The sequence below is a fragment of the Macaca thibetana genome, chromosome 7 (genome assembly GCF_024542745.1).
Source record: "Macaca thibetana thibetana isolate TM-01 chromosome 7, ASM2454274v1, whole genome shotgun sequence".
In the NCBI taxonomy this organism is placed as follows: domain Eukaryota; kingdom Metazoa; phylum Chordata; class Mammalia; order Primates; family Cercopithecidae; genus Macaca; species Macaca thibetana.
In genome coordinates, this window is record NC_065584.1 from 74,607,909 (window position 1) to 74,622,721 (window position 14,813).

The following is a 14,813-nucleotide window of genomic DNA, read 5'->3' on the forward strand; positions in this document are numbered from 1 at the left end:
CCAAGTTCTTATCACTAATATGCAATATTGCCACTATAGGAATAAAATCCTGATTCCTTTTTTTCTATTATATTTATATGACAATTAGGTCACTGATAAAATTTTATTTAATTTATAATCACCCTTATAAATTTCATAATAATTGCAATGAAAACTTAATTCCTTAATGAAATATCCAATAAAACTCCTATTTTCAGGCTTATAAACACCTATTCCAATTTGGAGTAGATAGATTTGCTGTTAATTGCTATAAGTCCCAAACTAAATTGTTTTGGAATTCAAATTCAAATGACCTTTCTAGAGGGAAAATTCATTTTTTCTTTTAATTTTCTTTAAGTGTGATTTCAAACACTTCTGAAAGCACAACTAAGTGGAAGAAAGCTTCTGAAGACTTTCAAGCTTGATATAACACATTTGGAAGGGAAAAAGTATGCTTTGACAAGTTTAAAGATCTTTATGTATGAAAAATTTAAGTTATGGTCAAGTGAATACTGGCAAACATAGCATATGCTTTACTTGACACCAGTGAACACACCATTATACTTTATCCACGTTCCTTTGTGAAATAGAGATCACTAAGTAAAATGGTCCCTCTTTTTAAACACTACAACTGAGAATACAAGTTCATCAGCCTCAAGAAACTGTACACTCCTTCTCTCACTTATCTGTTTTTTTTAAGACACATACTGCTATTTCACCTTTCATCCAGATTCCAAAAGCACATGTATGGTTGCCAGGAGCCTAAATTATTACAATTTCTAGAAAACACTTTAGCAACTACATATCCAAAGGCTTAGAAATTTGTCCACTTTAGGCCCATGCTAACTTATAGAAACCCTTAAGAAAAAATAACCAAGTATGTAAACAAACATATAGCCAAAAAGGATATTTACTGCATTTTTAATAAGCTTTAAAGTATAGGATATTCTCAAGATACTGAACAAGGACCTTCAAAAATATTCAATGGCTTAGAAATACTTTAAAATATGTTCAACAATAACTGGCAGTTTCTAAAGCAGCATGTGTTGAGATCATATAATTATAGCTATATATCTTTAAAGATATGGAGATAATATATATCCATATCTGAATGAGCTGCTAGATATCAAAATATTGTTTATTTCTACATGGCAAGACCATTTCTTTTGCATATAGGGTGTGGAGCCTAACTATCTGCTGGACTTTCTTTAGTAAACTTTTTAATATAAAAATTACTTTCTGAAAAAATGAAAATATATTTTACTGGATCCATATTGAGCATGAGAAGTGCCTTGATGCTTAAAGGCATTTTTTTTCCCCAATAAATGATTGGCCAAATAGTGCTATCAAATGCCATCCTTTCCCTACTTTTTGCAATAGTAGGGCCTGAGAAGTATTTGGAGAAAATGCTTGGCTTGGTCACGCCTCCAAAAGAGAGCTGGAATTGGAATGGCTGGGAGAAGTCTTCGTCCCTTCTTCAAGTTATCCCACAAGGGTCTTAACCAGACGACTGAGTCCGTTAGCATGCAGCCAGGGTTTCTATGTCCTTTATGGCCCCCTCGAAATCCCAAAGCAGTGCTTTGTTCGGTGTATAATTTGCCGGCTGCTGGTTGGCGATGGAATGTGATTCCATTCAGTGATTGACTTTTTCCATGCGTCACACCCTTGAAAACCTGATGGCAGCTACAGGCTCTTACGGAGGAGAAAACGTATACAAATCAACACACAACATATTGCACAGACAGTGCTTCCTGAACTACGTTCTCAGATCCTGTCCCAAGTCTGGGTTAAGAAGCTGCCACAATTGATGGTATCTTGGGGTCTCTACCAAGCTTTGTAACACAGACCTAACTACTGTAATTAGAATCATTCTTTGCTTTTTAATTAACTACTGTACTTCCCATCTCTAATAGGTTTGGCCCTTGTTGGCAGGGTGGCTCTATGGCATAAGACTACATATATAAGGAGCCTAAATGTTTTATGTGGCAGGGATTATCATGTAAGATTTAATTTGAAGAGCCATGATATTTCACATAGAAGCATTTAAAGTGAGACAACATAGGAAATGCCTGTTTCTAGGCTTCCATTACTCAGGAACCAAGTCTTCCCTGGACCCTACACGCGTTTTAAAAAAGTGCTCAGTCCTCTGATAAGCTGCTATTCCTTTATTAGGTGCTTAGTACTCTCATAAAAATCTGCCTTTGAGGAATTACAATTTAGTTATTCTAACCAAGTCTACTTAAGTAACAGGATGACAAATATTGGTAACTTTTTTTTTTTTTTTTTAGACAGGGTCTTACTCTGTCACCCAGGCTACAGTGCAGTGATGCTCTCTCGGCTCACTGCAACCTCCACCTCCCAGATTCAAGCAATTCTCCCACCTCAGTCTCCCAGGTAGCTGGGACTCTAGGTGTGCACCACCACACCTGGCTAATTTTTCTATTTTTCAGTAGAGATGGGGTTTGGCCATGTTGGTCAGGCTGGTCTCAAATTCCTGACCTCAAGTGATCTGCCCACCCTGGCCTTTCAGAGTGCTGGGATTATAGGCCTGAGCCAACGCACCAGGCCTAGTAACATTTCTATGTAGAAAACAAATGTTTAAAATATGTAACATAAAAATAAAATAATTAGGCACATTTAAAAATTTATTGCATGAGCTTGCAAGTTGCTCATGGAAAAACAAAAGATTGTATCATAATATAAGCACATATAAAACGGAAAAGTTTCAGTTATCTTAATTGAAAGTCAGCACTGAATTTCTGGATTTTGAACAAATCATTAATGTAACATTAATAGTAACATTAATCCCAACTGTTGAGAGTTCTCAGATGGAGGAAAGCACATGATTTGGAAGCTGATGTAGAGACTACTTAATTGAAATGGGGCAATGAAAGCCAGTAATTTTCTCAATGTGCCCCCATCACAAAGCCTCCACAAATAACTTTAGTATCAGAACCTATAATCCACTGAATAATTGGTTGAAATACACAAAATGTGTACTACATGATTGAGCACTTCCCCCTGAACTGACAGCTCAACACGATCCTTGACCAAGGCGGATATCCTGTTGCCCGCCTGTCACAGGACGCTTTACATGAGCCCTTTCTTAAATATACCTGTCTTCTCTCTGCATTTCATTTGGTTTTGTTTGGACTGAGATATTCATCTCAAAAGTGTCCTTTTGAGTTATCAGGCAACAAAATATCACTAAGTCTTCAGCTTCACTTCTGAAAACGGCAGTGATTTCCAACGGCATCTTTACAAAGACAGTGCGGACTTCAATGAACCACCAAAGCAATGGGGCAACATGGCCATGTTCCCATGGTTGTAGAACTGAGTCACTTTTCAAACACACAAACACAAACACACACACCATTGTTAGGAGAGTGAATTTTATATACAGCTGCCTCTAGCTATAACTTCACCAATTACTCAACACTTCCAAACTTCTTAGAGGTAGTATTTGAGCTTTACTAGCATTAGATAAAGTTGGTGTTCTATTAAGTGTCCCAGGATGGTCCTTCAAATGCCTTCTGTCTTTCTCATTTTCTTCTATTTGATTTCTTCTCAGAATCATTCATTTGGATTAGTCATATCTCTTTTCATAAAATTCATACATGTAAGAAGAGTGGTATAGTTTGGATTTTGATCGTTTTCTGAAATGGTTAGACTATTGTATTGTAAATGGAATTAAAGTAAGGGTCACAAAAACTCAAATACCTGCAGGATCAAAGAAAATTATGCAAATGAGCAACGATGACTAGGTGAAAGCAAGCAGTGCAAGCATGATGATTAGTGGAAACTGGATCTCACTGCTGAATAGTAACAGGGAATGGTGGGTCCTGTGGAAAACTGGAAAGCACTTGCCCAGCACACAGGGCATATTCATTATTCATGAAAACATTTGTTACTAGATTGGAATGTGGCCCCAAAGTTGCCAGATCTTCCTTTCAGAAAGAAGACTAAAATCCAGATTTTTTAATATAACATCTTCCAGTTTTTGGAAGCACTGGCATCTTATTTTAAAAAAGAAACTCTTTGTAGGCCTGTTGTGATTCTCATTTGGCCTGTGGCAATTAGCAACCTGTGGTTTAGTGCCATTAATAACCTTCCCTGGGAGTAGGATTTAATTATGGGGCACATAAAGGTATGGGTATGAAGATTTTCAGCAAAGCCAGGTGACATTAAAGACATGGCAAAGAGACATAAAATGGAGGACAATGAAGAAAGCTGAACTTAGGAGAAAAGAAACCGTAATTATTAACAGTAGTTTCCTCTGAGTGGTAGAGTTTCTGCTTTTATTTTTCTGTTTTATAAATTTACTATAAACTATCAAAGTTAGATAAAGTTACTATTTCATGGGACTTAGTCTATTATTAAAAGTAGCCCAGAGAGTGGAAAATAATTATATGTATATATTTAGGTTGGTGCAAAAGTAATTGCAGTTTTCGCAATTGAAAGCAATGGTAAAAAGCACAATTACTTTTGCACCAAACTAATACATAGATCCATTTACCATATTTAAGTCACACAGTTTTATTGAACATTTAATCACACCAGAAGTTCAATCAGCTCACTATGGTGACATCTGTATAAAGAATCTTTTATTAAAAATTAAAATAGCCCTTTAACAAAGAGTCAAAGTGTAGTCCCCTCAAAATAAGTGATTAACAATATCTTAAATGTACATGCTAAGCAAGGCTTTGTTTTTATTAGTGCAATAATAATGTTGAGACAATGTCTTGCATATATAGTATGTCTTCAATAAGTATGTGTTGAAAGATGATTATGCTGCTGCTGATCTGAATGTCCTTAAAAGTCATGATTAAAAATAGTAAACAACACAGCCAGTAGCAGTGCTACTGAAATTAAACCTACTGTAAATTAGTCCTTGAAATGGTATTATAGTGAAAGGAGGGAAGGAAGGGAGGGAAAGAAGGAGGGGGAGAGGAAGAGAAGGGAAGAAGAAGGGAGAAAAGGGCAGGCGGAAAAGAGAAGGAAAAGGAAAAGAGAGAAAGGTAAGGAGGAGAGGAAGGAAAGAGAAAAGAAACAGATACATTCATAAATGTTTCCTGTCAGAAATATTTAAATTCTCAAAACAGTCTCCTCCCCTTTCTACACTCCTGAGGTGGTTGCTAGTGAGCACCAAACTGAGGTAAACTGAGGAAAGCAGCAGCAGCCAAGAGCCTGTCTAGCCTGTCTTTATAATCATACACAGTAACATTCAGAACGCCAAGTCACTGAAAATCCTGCCTACAAGGAAGAACCATACAACAGAGACAGGAGGACATTTTTGTAAAAGAGAATCCTAGACCTTCACATTTGCCGGATCTGTGTGTCTATGTGTAATCAGAAATTTTTCAAAAAGTAGACACAGGCAGTTGCTCCAAAGAGAACACGTAAGAGATTACAGAGGAAGGATTCAAGATGGCAGGATACCTACAAATCACTTAAGGTGAAATGTTAAATCTCTCCAAGATTCAGAATGACTGAATATGGCAACTATCTAGAGATGTCTTCTGCAATTTACAAAGGAGTTTTGGAACCATTGTTTTCCTATAGCTGAATCTCTTCTGCTTCAGGGTTTGTGTTTTGACCTTCTACCTTTATTTTTTAAATGTGGCTTTAACATTTGCTTCCATTACAGGAGCATCTGTGGCCTTCTCAATTTTTTTTTCTGGCAATATGCTCCTGGTCTCTGGCAGTATACCTTTCCCTCTGTGATGGAAGCTTACAGCTCAGGTGGAGGGGGACTGCCATGATGTCTATGTGCATTGTCTGATGCTTAATGAAATTGATCAGAATGGCACCATTCTAGTCAATTTCACTCACAGCAGGTGGGAGCAAGAGACACATTCCTATGTAAGACTCAGGCACTGCTCTTCATCTGTAGCTTGGAGGACTGATTGTACAGTGGATCTCAATTGAAAAAGAAGACACACACACACACACACACAGCCTGCTGGAGTGCATCCCAGAGCAGACATGCTAGAATTTGCTTCCCTTCACCCCTGCATATGCAATACAGTAAGGAATGGTGTGTGTTCAACTGTAGGCTATAATTTTATTGATAGACTCTGATGACATTATAAAATCCATAAGGGCAAAGAGCAAGTGATTTGCTCATGTCACTAGAAATCCAATACAAAATTACAGCCTTCATTTAGAAGCCTTTTTGGAACTTTTTTTTAAAATCAGTCATGATGCATGGTTATCAATACCCGTATTTAGACCATGATGACAAGGGAGAAGAAAAAATATCAAGCCAATTCTTACAGAGAAAATAAACCCAAATTATTGAATTGCACAAGGATACCTAATTTGGCAAATCTATACAAATCGTGAGAGATTCTATACAAATTGTAAGAGAAATGACAAGCAGGAAATGAGAGCACATTTGACTCATTTCATAAGGACTTCTATAAGCATTCATCTATATGTTACTGTGTGCTAAATGTAAACATGTAAAATCAAGTTTGGGTCTATTATATTGCATATTACAAATGAGCTCTTGAACAATCTGTACATGAAAGGCAGGAATAAGGAAAATAATGCCTCCTTATTCCATGTCAATGTGCTCAACTTTCACATGAGCTCAACAGCTACTGTGTGTCCTTATTTGTGTAGCACAGATTTGGGTGAGGAGGGTCATATCCCGCTGGAGAGCCACCCATCTATGCATTTTCAAGGCACCAATCTAACAGATCCTCACATGAGCCGGAAGGCATATGGAAACATGTCAGTGACAAGGAAACTCTACTACTCAAAAGGGAGAGATGTCCTGTTGAAAAGTAGAGTTTACTTTTCCTCTGTGGTCAGGATACTTACATCCTTGTCATGAGGAAGCTAACTGAACTATCCAAGACAGGTCCATCTTTGCAGTTCATGCTATCAGTGGGAGGTCCCGGATGCAACTAATGTATGTATAAAAGTGATTTGTAAGCAGACCTAGAATAAAGCAATTGAAAGACAGATCATCTGGAAAATAAGTAGAGTTAATTGGGTAGGTACAGATGGTACACATAAGGAGGTTATTCAATGTAAGGAAAAATATGACTGAGAAAACTCACCGTTATTCATTATAATCAAATACGATCTATAAGCCATAGGACCTCAGTGCTGGCCGAGCTCTGCCAGTAATAGCTGTGTGACTTCAAGACATTTAATTTCTCTGACTCTATATTTCTTCACCTTAAAACAAAAGGATTAATCTCTAGGACATCTTTCCATTTGATGATCCTATTTTCATTTGTGTTTTTGTCATACAACATTAATTAGTGGAACTACTGGTCATGTGTCTGGCATACATTAAAGTTACTTCCCATTTACCTACAGCTTTAGAGTGGTGTGTGAACCCCTCCCCCATTGTTCAGCCTTCAAAAAGTAAACATTCAACCTGACTTTCATTCAGGATCCAGTGAGTTTGCATGGTTATTAAATTCACAAACAATACATGAAAACTGGCTTAACCAAAATCACTGTTTAATAACAATATAATATAATTTCAGCTCTATGCTTTGAAAGGAAAGCCTAGAACTGATAAGGCAGAGCACAAAACAGTTACTCTTAGTTAATAACAAATATCAGCTGTGTAAGCTGAAAGAATGTGGTTTACATAAGGGTTACAGCTCTGTTTTAAACATTAAATTAAAACTTTTGTTTTGGCAGGGCAAGGTGGCTCATGCCTATAATCACAGCATTTTTGGGAGGCTGAAGCGGGTGGATCACAAGGTCAGGAGTTCAAGACCAGCCTGGCCAACATGTGAAACGCTATCTGTACTAAAAATACAAAAATTGGCCAGGCATGGTGGTGTGTGCCTGTAATGCCAGTTACTCAGGAGGCTGAGGCAGGAGGATTGCTTGAACACAGGAGGTGGAGGTTGCAGTGAGCCAAGACTGCACCATGGCACACGAGCCTGGGTGACAGAGCAAGACTCCATCTTGAAAAACAAAAACAAAAACAAAACAAAACAAAAAAACAACTTTTTTTTTTTTGAGCTAGTGGGTGGGAGAGGTTCAAATGATGGCAAAGCTTGCATTTTTAAAGTATGCCTGTTTACTCTCTATGTACAGTATCATGCCTTGGGACAGTCCTACAGAACGTCAAACATCTGGATCAAGCAATCAACAAACATATGTTGGTTGCTGTATGACATCAAGCTAAATCCAAATCCAACAATTATCTATATCTAGTGCACACCAGTACTTCTGACCCTGGGTAGATACAAATGCAACACTCCTATTTGTTCCTAAGGTAAGTCATATTTGCAAAGCTGATCCATACTTGTTCCTAAATGCTATAGGCTTAGATCCCATGGGATGGTTCAGCCTCTAACTGACCAGAAAGCAACGGCCATATCACCTCCAACCTCTATTTTAGCCATTGAAAACCTCAGTGGCCAATGTAGTGACATGACCATCCACATTTTCACCAAGTGACTCATGCCTTTTTTACTTATTCAGAGATATATGACTACTGGAATCATATCAGATAACATTATTCCTCTCATTGACACGTAAATTGAATTTTTTGTTACCAATAATACTTACTATAACCACAAACAACATAAGCAGGTACCAGTGTATAATATCTGATATTACTATAAGCACTAAGAAAAAGGCAATAAACCATGTGGACCACATGTTAAAAATGAAATCTCCTTTCAACTGAAATCTGTAGAGAATTTTTAATAGTATAAACAGTGTTTACATTAATTTCACTTGATCTTCTGTAGACTGAGGCAGCATATTTTGAGTAGCTTATGGTCTTGATTTGTTAGCGAATAATATTACGCTCAAAGTTCCAAAAGGCCCAAACCCTAAGTATTCTAAGTTTGGATAAATGAAAGTGGAAGCTTAGATGGAAAAGAGTACAATAGAAAAGGAAGCACCTTTACAAAGAGCTATTATACCTGATAGGCTCCATGCAAGACAGTTGAAATGTGAGCTTCAGTATTCAAAATAGAAAGGATACAATCATATGTCTGGTTAACTTACAGGAAATAGTTCCAGAGACAATTTTACACTAACTACAGTGATTTGGGCAATTTTTAAAAATAATACCAGCCAATTTCTCTCCATTATACTCTGCTGGCAGAAAATAAAACATTTTTCTTTGAAATGATTGCCTTTGGTTTTGTTAAATCATGCATTCTGTCAACATGTGGTCACCATTTTTACATGATCTTTCTGCTTCCCTAGAAAAGAATGAATTCACAGTCTGAACCCTGATATAAATATGTAATCTTGCAACTGTTAAGGCTTCTTCTATTACTGCAAAATGAAGAGATAAGAAATAGAAGTGATATCAAAAGAAATGAAACAAAAAAAGAAGGTGATGATGACCAAATAAGTATAAAGCTCAGTTTCTTGCATCCACTCCACAGCCAGATGAAGAAAAAACTCATGTTAATCATTTTTCTTACTGTAACACAGAGATGGTGTGAAATTCATTTCAAAACATTAATATTTGAAAATACATTTGAGAGCCCTATTTGTGACAAGAAGTACGTTCTAGCAACTTTCTGCAGCTAGCAAAAAGTTAGAGGAGCAGAGGTTATAACATAATCTTAAAATAAGTAGGACATTATCTTGTCATTAAATAAAGACTTTTCAGATAGAATTGTAAAATGTCTGAGCTTTCATTGCTTCTACTCACTATGTCATCCTCTAGGATGCAGATCCTCATCTCCATCCTCCAGCCTGTACATTTTTTAAAGCTAAATTATTTTGCAAATGATAAGTGTAGATACTTGTTTTGTTGCTGCCCCCATCTGAGTGTGTGTTTACTGATATGGCCAAAAAGTACTTATTTCTAAGATAATCACTGCAATATTGACTCCCCTGTGGCTGGGATTTCCCAAAGTGGGCACTCAGAAAGCATTCTTGACTATGTTGGTTTTCCTTTACTCAATAGCCTGAGCATATACTGCATCTCAAACCAATCTATAGTAAAATAAATAAATAAATACAATGTTAAGCCTAAAAAAAAAAACTGAGACACTTCAAATGAGTAAAGAAAAAAACTCCAGATGACTCCTTAATTGGATAAAAATATAAAAAGCCAAAACAAAGCAAGAACTTTTATGTACAAAAGACATAGGAAAGCAACGAATTGCTTTCACTGATTAGGTCTTCCGCTAGGGTGATCCTAGAGATTCTACCATCCAGAAAACAAATAGTAACAATCTGATTATACTTTGAATGTATGTTTTAAGGGTATAGGTATAGGGGATAGTCATTTGTTCCCATCTCTTATATAGTTAACAAGTAAGCTAAAATGTAAAACACAGAAGATGCCACTTAAAAGGGAGTTCCTACCACTGAGTAGCAAATGGGCCAAAACTTTAGATAAGATTTCAATTTAGGTGACACTGTGCTTGTGATAGAACTGTCTACATCTCGACAGTGCAATCACCATGCAAAGAGGGAAGAACAATTAATTCAATTTCTCTATCAAGTTAAAAACTCAAGTTACTAGAACACAAGTGGAAGTTTCAACTAACCAGAATCATTTCTGTACTCGTGACTTCTTTTAAGTTCCTTTTGTTTTCCCCCATACGAAGGTAAGATGCCTTATTTTTCAGTCTGATATGTAATGACAATGCCATGTCATAAAAATATCAGTATCACCACTCACTCCATAAGACGAAGGGCTTCCAAGGCCAAGTTGGTATTCAGCCAACACACACTGGCAAGACTCACCTTCCACCATCCACTCTAGTGTCAGTGCCTGGGCTATTCCAGCTGTTTGAACTCATACCCACACCTCAAGGCTATCTGCTTCAACAGAATGCTTCTTAGTCATTACACCAGCTGTTTTTTTAAACCATGTACAAGACTTAAAGAACCCATGGTTTCTTCCTTTTACTGTCCTTTAGCCAATGTTAAAAAACGAAAAAAAAAAAAAGATGTAATTGAGGACTTAACATTCTTGGTATTGTGCTAATTAATTGCTTCATATTGTTTTTCTCATTGAATCTTCAAACAATCTTATGGTTATATATCTACAGGTGAGGGCAGGGAGGTTTAAAGTGATCACATAATTTGCCTAAGGTCTCCTAGTTAGTCACTTCAGAGCTAGAGTTCAACGCTCAAAAGCACCTGAGTACAAAGTTCTCATGCTCAACTACCATGGACAACACCTGGCAGATGAGCTGACAGACTGGGAAGAAAGGATGTGTAAGTTCTAACCATTGTGGGCACAGGAAAGTTACTTTTAAATCACATGAATGAATTACTATTTAAAACACACACACACACACACACACACACACATATCAGCAAATTTAAAGGACTTTTTATGATCTCAAGATTTGATCTGGGGACCTAGGCTTGTTGTGGTAAATTTGAGAAGTCTTATTTTTAAAAATTTATGAGTTCAGTTTACATAAATTTGGAAATAAAATAACATGGTTGCTTTGTGTGGCCATCTGCCACTCTCATAAGTATCTCTAGCTACAAAATTGAGAACACTGGTAGTTTTGCTATGGAGTTAATTGAAGCCTTCCTAAGAATAATTTTAATTCAGTATTGAGAGCCAAATTCTGCTTTATGATCCACATTTCACATAGTATTTCTGAAAATTAGAGCAATCCAGAGTTCAGATTGGCATTTTGAAATCTTTCAGATTAAAACACGATCCAGCTATTTTCTGCTATTCATCTAGTGCTGATCCCAAGATCCATAGAAGTGTAGTGGTTTTCCAGGTGCAATGAGGGAATGACCTATGACTCTGAACAGACAAATGGCCCCTAATAATTTAGACCTTCTATCTTTATTGCTATCCTATACTGTCATCTAATTATAATTATTTAGTTGCTTCTACTTTTATATAATAAAAATGACTAAATGCTCAAATTTACAAGGTTTAACACTTACTTGGTTACAAAATACAAAAGTATACTACATATAGCTTTAAATTAATATTTCTTTCCAGCAGTTTCTTCCACCCAAATCATAATATTTTATGATTTCTACTGATAAATGCCTTCTTATTCTAAGTAGTCCCCCAGATAGAACTCACCTTTGGGTTAAAGGCAGCAATTCTCTTTAGACACAGTAAGAGCACACATCTGAGAGAGTTCATCTGTTACTGTTCTCTGTTCATCTTAATTCAGCCCTCGTCTCTGAAAAGCGTCACTTGCTTTGACTAAATTTCATTTTGACCATTTACAAGACAAGAGGTAGAAGATCCACCAAAATTCTGAATATATCATGTGACTTACGGAAAGACAATAAAGAATTGGGGGGGAATCCATACGCATCTATTATCTTCATAACAAAAATAGCACTGTTATCTATTAGAAAGAGAGGAGTGGGAAGTGAACAAAAGTAATTAGCCAACCTGTAATTTGGCCTTGACAACGGAGTCAGGCCTCTTCAGACTAAGAAAAGGCTTCATACCGACGGGTGCTAAAGGACAGCACGACACATACCACGTTGGCAGTGAGGAGGGGGGAGCGCCAAAACAACATCCCAACTGCAGAAGCCGCTGCACCCCACAGGCAGCACAGACACACAGTCCCACAGATGTGCCGTCTGGTGTGACTAGGAAGGCCTATGGAGTGTGTGGCAGTTAATTCTGCCACAGGCGAAATTAAAAGACATACTTTGTTCATTTTCTTCTTTCGACTCACGTGTTAATAGAATGGCACCCAATGTGAGTGAAAGATTCAATTCAGAGTATTTCACTTCTAAATTAATCTAAACTATTTTTGTGAAATTAATTTTTAAATTTAAACAAGATAGAGGAATATAAAGGAAAAAACAAAATCACCCTAGCCTCTAAAAGCTCTCTATCCCCAGAAGCGAATATTGTGGATTGTTTCTTGTGTACCTTCCCAAAAGGGGTGTAATATACTCAAAAGTGCAAACTACATATAAACCTCACTTTATTTACATGAATAAAGTCATCTTCCTGATACTGTTCTGAAACTTACAAATACATGTCTTGAATTTCAAGCATCATTAGCACATACAGATCTAACTCAATCTGTTTAAGCATTAGACAGTATTTAATTGGATGAATATTGTAATTTGTCCAGTTGTCTAGGGAAAAGTATTTTCAGCTGTTTTTAAACTTTTAATATTAAAATAATACTGAAATAAGTATTTCTACACATTTTCTTGATGTATTATAGGACTGTGTCAATAGAGATGGAATTAAAGGGTAGAAGAATATACACATTAAAAAACAATTAATCCAGAGTAGCATCAACTTTTAGCTCAAAGGAGGCAAATTCCTCATCCAATTGTGAGAAGAAAATGTTTAGGTTTGGCTATTTGACAATGACCAAAACAATATAGACTCATGAACACACTTATATGTATTGACAATGAAAAATTTGCATTTGTATTCCTTTTTTGCTTATCTTTATAAAAGAATTCTACATGTTAATTGCAATGTTTGAGGAATTACATGGATTTATAATATTCCTCCAAGTATTTAGATCTATAAACTAATTAATATGACTGTTACAAAGGTATGGCATATTTTAAAATGTTTAAAAGTTGACCACATATGACAGAATCCTGCTATACTCTAATGGCTTTAGGCTTTTTGTCACTAACATGACTTCTTATCTCAGATATTGTGCCTATTGTGCCTACAGTCCAAAAGGTCATTGCACTTAGTAAAATATCCTTTGTTTGTGTTCTAAGGTATTTAAATTCTGAAGCTACACAACAACAGTTAGTTTCCATTCCACTTAGTGCTCCCTCTTGGGCCTTACTCAGTGCATACTCCAGGTAACAAAGGCCACCATGGAGCTTTCTGAGCAGCCCAATCAAGGTGAAACACGCACTATATCCCCAAGCGCTTAGTATACAACGCATGATTTTGTGAGCCTCTCACCTATAGTGTGTGAACAAGTCTCTGAAAACAGAGTGTGAAATTCAAACACCTTTGTCCTTAAAACAAGCTATGTCTGCCAAAAATGCTCTCTTCTGTGAACTTCTGGCACCAATAGGGCAGAACACAATATCCTTTGCATTCAGCTGCCAAAGACATGAAACTAGGTCCAAAAGGAAGAAGCCAGGTAAATTGTTCAGGCCTATGACCTAACATTCTCCTTGGCATAAAAAGATTCATTCTCCAGCCTCCCAATAAGTGTAGCCAATTGGAAAGGCGATAAATTCATTATTCTGCAACACTGTGAATAATTCAGATAAACAACTTCCAATACTTAAAATCCTGTTTTCTCATTCTTTAGTTTTTAAGGCTAGCAAATAAAGGCTATTGAGGAACAATCTCTCTCAAACTCTCTGAAAAAGTACCACTAACTTATTTAAATTTTATCTTAAATACAAATTAAACCAGAAAGAAAAAGGCAAAGTAACCCCAAATATCTACATTTTTCAATTGAGTGTGATGACTGTTTTTATCATAACCCATAGTAAGTCTGTAAAGATATACAGGAATATTCATTTTATAGCTTCCTGAAGATTGGGAAATGACAGCATCTCAATGTAAAAAAGTTTTATGATGTTAAAAAAAATCTGCAGATATAATCATCTCCTGTAACAATGCTAAGTCCTGAACTGAGCTGAAGCGCTAGGGCGATTCAAGAGTCAATAGGTCTGACATGTACTGACTGTCTTCTTTACAATGAAAATCTGATAGGTACTGGGGATGCAATGTCACATGTGTAGGAAGTTTATAATCTGGTAAGGAAATAAAAGACAATTACACAAATAAATATTACAACACACAACACTTTCAGTGCTATCAGAGAGGCACAAAGCAATCACTCAAGATGGACATTTGTGTCTTTAAATAATGGGACTCCAATTCTCTTCAATAGTCCCTCTCTTCATTCAAGCATTCATTTATT

General features: G+C 36.5%; 1 protein-coding gene across 13 annotated transcripts in view; it reads right to left on the reverse strand.

Moving 5' to 3' along the window:
* NPAS3 (neuronal PAS domain protein 3) overlaps positions 1–14,813 on the reverse strand; it is an 866,046-nt gene that overhangs the window by 607,148 nt on the left and 244,085 nt on the right. The window lies entirely within an intron of this gene.